We start from the raw sequence: 6,363 nt of genomic DNA on the forward strand, positions 1-6,363 counted from the left end.
TTTTGAGTTAATTTTCATATATGGTATGAGGTAGGGTTCCAACTTCATCCTTTTCAATGTGAATATCCAGTTGTACCTGCATCATTTATTGAAAAAACTACTCTCCCTGCACCATTGAATTTTCTTGGAACCCTTGGCAAAAATTGACCATAAATGTAGAGTTTGTTCCTGGACTCTCAATTCCATTCTGTTGTTATAAAAAGTTTATTTAATTAACACATTATTTTCCATGAGGCTTAACCTGGGACCACTTGGAGTAGAATCCATGTCATTTTACCCACACTTATGATCTAATTTAAGTAGAGTGCAATTCAGTTCAGTTCAGTCGCTCAGTCGTGTCCGACTCTTTGCGACCCCATGAATCGCAGCACGCCAGGCCTCCCTGTCCATCACCAACTCCCGGAGTTCACTCAGACTCACGTCCATCAAGTCAGTGATGCCATCCAGCCATCTCATCCTCTGTCGTCCCCTTCTCCTCCTGCCCCCAATCCCTCCCAGCATCAGAGTCTTTTCCAATGAGTCAACTCTTTGCATGAGGTGGCCAAAGTACTGGAGTTTCAGCTTCATCATCATTCCTTCCAAAGAAATCCCAGGGCTGATCTTCAGAATGGACTGGTTGGATCTCCTTGCAGTCCAAGGGACTCTCAAGAGTCTTCTCCAACACCACAGTTCAAAAGCATCAATTCTTCAGTGCTCAGCCTTCTTCACAGTCCAACTCTCACATCCATACATGACCACAGGAAAAATCATAGCCTTGACTAGAAGGACCTTAGTCGGCAAAGTAATGTCTCTGCTTTTGAATATACTATCTAGGTTGGCCATAACTTTTCTTCCAAGGAGTAAGCGTCTTTTAATCTCATGGGTGCAGTCACCATCTGCAGTGATTTTGGAGCCCGGAAAAATAAAGCCTGACACTGTTTCCACTGTTTCCCCATCTATTTGCCATGAAGTGATGGGACCGGATGCCATGATCTTCGTTTTCTGAATGTTGAGCTTTAAGCCAAGTTTTTCACTCTCCTCTTTCACTTTCATCAAGAGGCTTTTTAGTTCCTCGTCACTTTCTGCCATAAGGGTGGTGTCATCTGCATATCTGAGGTTATTGATATTTCTCCTGGCAATCTTGATTCCAGCTTGTGTTTCTTCCAGTCCAGTGTTTCTCATGATGTACTCTGCATATAAGTTAAATAAGCAGGGTGACAATATACAGCCTTGACGTACTCCTTTTCCTTTTTGGAACCAATCTGTTGTTCCATGTCCAGTCCTAAATGTTGCTTCTTGACCTACATATAGGTTTCTCAAGAGGCAGGTCAGGTGGTCTGGTATTCCCATCTCTTTCAGAATTTTCCACAGTTTATTGTGATCCACACAGTCAAAGGCTTTGGCATAGTCAATAAAGCAGAAATAGATGTTTTTCTGGAACTCTCTTGCTTTTTTCATGATCCAGCGGATGTTGGCAACTTGATCTCTGGTTCCTCTGCCTTTTCTAAAACCAGCTTGAACATCAGGAAGTTCACGGTTCACGTATTGCTGAAGCCTGACTTGGAGAATTTTGAGCATTACTTAGCATGTGAGATGAGTGCAACTGTGCGGTAGTTTGAGCATTCTTTCGCATTGCCTTTCTTTGGGATTGGAATGAAAACTGACCTTTTCCAGTCCTGTGGCCACTGCTGAGTTTCCCAAATTTGCTGGCATATTGAGTGCAGCACTTTCACAGCATCATCTTTCAGGATTTGAAACAGCTCAACTGGAATTCCATCACCTCCACTAGCTTTGTTCATAGTGATGCTTTCTAAGGCCCACTTGACTTCACATTCCAGGATGTCTGGCTCTAGATTAGTGATCACACCATTGTGATTATCTGGGTCGTGAAGATCTTTTTTGTACAGTTCTTCTGTGTAATCTTGCCACCTCTTCTTAATATCTTCTGCTTCTGTTAGGTCCAGACCATTTCTGTCCTTTATCAAGCCCATCTTTGCATGAAATGTTCCCTTGGTATCTCTAATTTTCTTGAAGAGATCTCTAGTTTTTCCCATTCTGTTCTTTTCTCTATTTTTTTGCATTGATCACTGAAGAAGGCTTTCTTATCTCTTCTTGCTATTCTCTGGAACTCTGCGTTCAGATGCTTATATCTTTCCTTTTCTCCTTGGCTTTTCGCTTCTCTTCTTTTCACAGCTATTTGTAAGGCCTCCCCAGACAGACATTTTGCTTTTTAGCATTTCTTTTCCATGGGGATGGTCTTGATCCCTGTCTCCTGTACAATGTCACGAACCTCCGTCCATAGTTCATCAGGCACTCTTATCTATCAGATCTAGGCCCTTAAATCTATTTCTCACTTCCACTGTATAATCATAAGGGATTTGATTTAGGTCATACACGAATGGTCTAGTGGTTTTCCCTACTTTCTTCAATTTGAGCCTGAATTTGGTAATAAGGAGTTCATGATCTGAGTCACAGTCAGCTCCCGGTCTTGTTTTTGTTGACTGTATAGACTTCTCCATCTTTGGGTGCAAAGAATATAATCAATCTGATTTTGGTGTTGACCATCTGGTGATGTCCATGTGTAGAGTCTTCTCTTGTGTTGTTGGAAGAGGGTGTGTGCTATGACCAGTGCATTTTCTTGGCAAAACTCTATTAGTCTTTGCCCTGCTTCATTCCATATTCCAAGGCCGAATTTGCCTGTTACTGCAGGTGTCTCTTGATTTCCTACTTTTGCATTCCAGTCCCCTATAATGAAAAGGACATCTTTTTTTGGGTGTTAGTTCTAGAAGGTCTTGTAGGTCTTCATAAAACCATTCAACTACAGTTTCTTCAGCATTACTGGTTGGAGCATAGACTTGGATTACTGTGATATTCAATGGTTTGCCTTGGAGACGAACAGAGATCATTCTGTCGTTTTTGAGATTGCATCCAAGTACTGCATTTCGGACTCTTTTGTTGACCATGACGGCTACTCCATTTCTTCTTAGGGATTCCTGCCTGCAGTAGTAGATATAATGGTCATCTGAGTTGAATTCACCCATTCCAGTCCATTTTAGTTCGCTGATTCCTAGAATGTCAACGTTCACTCTTGCCATCTCTTGTTTGAATTTGCCTTGATTCATGGACCTGACATTCCAGGTTCCTATGCAATATTGCTCTTTACAGCATCGGACCTTGCTTCTATCACCAGTCACATCCACAGCTGGGTATTGTTTTTGCTTTGGCTCCATCCCTTCATTCTTTCTGGAGTTATTTCTCCACTGATCTCCAGTAGCATATTGGGCACCTACTGACCTGGGGAGTTCCTCTTTCAGTATCCTATCATTTTGCCTTTTCATACTGTTCATGGGGTTCTCAAGGCAAGAATACTGAAATGGTTTGCCATTCCCTTCTCCAGTGGACCACATTCTGTCAGACCTCTCCACCATGACCCACCCATCTTGGGTTGCCCCACGGGCATGGCTTGGTTTCATTGAGTTAGACAAGGCTGTGGTCCTAGTGTGATTAGATTGACTAGTTTTTTGTGAGTATGGTTTCAGTGTGTCTGCCCTCTGATGCCCTCTTGCAACACCTACCATCTTACTTGGGTTTCTCTTACCTTGGGTGTGGGGTATCTCTTCACGGCTGCTCTAGCAAAGCACAGCCGCTGCTCCCTACCTTGGACGAGGGGTATCTCCTTACTGCTGCCCTTCCTGACCTTCAACGTGGGATAGCTCCTCTAGGCCCTCCTGCGTCCGTGCAGCAGATGGGTTGCTGCGGGTTGCTCCTCCCGGCCGCCGCGCCTGGCCTCGGGTGAGGGGTGGCTCCTCAGGGCCACCGCCCCTGGCCTCGGGCACAAGGTGGCTTCTCCCGGCCGCCCCTGGCCTCAGACGCAGGGTAGCTCCTCTCGGCCGCTGCCCCTGACCTCAGACGCAGGGTGTCTCCTCCCGGCCGCCACTGACCTCGGACGCGGGGTAGCTCCTCTCGGCCGCCGCCCCTGGCCTCGGACGCAGGGTAGCTCCTCTCGGCCACCGCCCCTGACCTCAGACGCGGGGTGTCTCCTCCTGGCCGCCCCTGACCTCGGATGCGGGGTAGCTCCTCTTGGCCGCTACCCCTGTCGTTGGACTTGGGTAGCTCCTCTCGGCCATTCCTGCACCGTCATAGCCTGGCACTCTCGGCTGCTGCCCCTGACCTCAGACGTGGGGTAACTCTTCTTGGCCGCACTTAGTGCGCCGGGTCGCGGCCGCCCACGCTTAGTGCGCCCGGTCGCGGCCGCCCGCGCTTAGTGCGCCATACCTAATTTAGGGAAATGAAGCTGATTGATTAATAGGTCTCCAGGAAATGAGGAATGGGAGGTGTGGTGGGTTTTCTATTAGAAACAGCTTTAGAATGGCTTTGGGCAAATTACTTCACCTCTAGGAGTTTTGTGTGTGTGTGTGTGTGTGAGTCACTCAACCATGTCCAACTCTTTGAGACCCCATGGACTGTGTAGCCCACCAGGCTCCTCTGTCCATGGGATTCTCCAGGCAAGAATACTGGAGTGGATTTCCATTTCCATCTCCAGGGGATCGTCCCAACCCAGGGATTGAACTTGGGTCTCCCACACTGAGGGCAGATTCTCTACTGTCTGAGCCACCTGGGAAGCCCCAGCTACTGTGAAATGGAGATGGTGGCAATCTTGAGGGATGTTAGCATTCAGAGATAGAGGCTGTGAAAATGATGGCATAGTCTCTGGTACATGGTAGGTTCTTTATTATTACTTTTTTTTTGGCTATGCCACATGGCTCATGGGATCTTATTTTCCCAACCAGGGATTGAAACTGGGCCCTTGGCAGTGAAAGGGCTGAGTACTAACCACTGGACCACCAAGGAATTCCTCTTAGTAGGTTCTTGACATAAAGTACACTCACAGCTGGTACGTGGTCTTGTAAGTGCCCTCCCTCCTGACCCAGGGTGGTTATGTGGGATCAGGAGAGATAGGCTACTCAGGTTCTCATGGTTCTACCCTGTGTCCTACACTGTGCAGCAGTTTTGATTCCATCCCGCCACCTTTCTACCAGGTGCAGAATAAAATGCGCTTCCCAGGCAGCGCAGTAGTAAAGAATCCACCTGCCAGTGCAGGAGATACGAGCGACGCAGTTTCAATCCCTGGGTTGGAAAGATCCCCTGGAGAAGGAAATGGCAACCCACTCCAGTATTCTTGCCTGGAAAATCCCATGCACAGAGGAACCTGGTGGGCTACAGTCCATAGGATCGCAAAGTGTCAGACATGACTGAGTGACTGAGAACGTAGACACATACACAAGAGGAAAAGTGTTCTCCACAGACCGGCTTTCTGGTTGGGTTTCAGGGAATCCCAGTAGTGAACCATACACAGTAATTAAGAAATAATTATATCTAGATTTATATATCTAGAGCTTTATTTCATAGAAGAAACAGCATAGTTATTTTTTAATTTTAAAATTTATTTTTATTATCTTTTTACCAAGTGGCACAGCACATAGGATCTTAGTTCTTTAACCAGGGATTGAACCTATGCCCCCAGCATTGGACGCATGGAGTCTTAACCATTGGACTCCCAGGGAAGTTCAATAAATGGTATAATTTTCAAGAAACTTTTTGCCAGTGTAGAAATGTATCATAGCTGAGGGAATCATGCCTGCTTGGATTAGGAACTCACAGCTCAGGTCACCGGTTTACCTTGTGGTAGCCCCTAAATTGTAAGGAAAGGGCCTAAAAGGAAACAAACCATCCCTGTTCTTAAGAAGGTTTCTCAGTGGATTGCCACAAAATATCATGGAGGACAAATGCAAGTTTCAGAAAAGTATTCTTCATATGATCCCATCATCCTTATTTTAACTAAAACAATGACAAAACTATTGGCATATAAATGTATATGTATATGTTTAAAATTCACAGACAAATAGCCAAACATAAAAATAGGAAACAAGATTGACAATGATGGGAAAAAGTATTTATTGACATAAATGAGATGGTTTTTAATTAATGAAAATAAAAGTAAAAATCTAAAAAAAAAAAAAAAGCTTCTAAGCCTCAACCTAAACAGTGATGGTGTGGTGTTATTAAGGCTGAGGAGGAAGAACATGGTATTCTTTGGCTTCTGATTCCTCTGATCAGAGTTGGTTGGAATTAGGAAGCCAAAATAACTGGCACACAGAGACTTACAAGACTCTGTGTACTCACAAGAGACTGCTTGCTAAACTGGGTTGTTGCCCAGTCTTCCCCATAACTCTGGTTCCTTCCTCAGACTGACTCATTAAGTACTTTCTGGCTTGGCTGGCCTCATCATTCAACCCCAAGATCCTCCCCTCTTCCTAGATTCTCCTTTCCTTGGGGCCCTTCTAGGATCCCTCAATGCTTTGGGAGTTCAATAATGGGGAAATC

This window comes from Budorcas taxicolor, chromosome X (genome assembly GCF_023091745.1).
Source record: "Budorcas taxicolor isolate Tak-1 chromosome X, Takin1.1, whole genome shotgun sequence".
Taxonomy (NCBI): Eukaryota; Metazoa; Chordata; class Mammalia; order Artiodactyla; family Bovidae; genus Budorcas; species Budorcas taxicolor.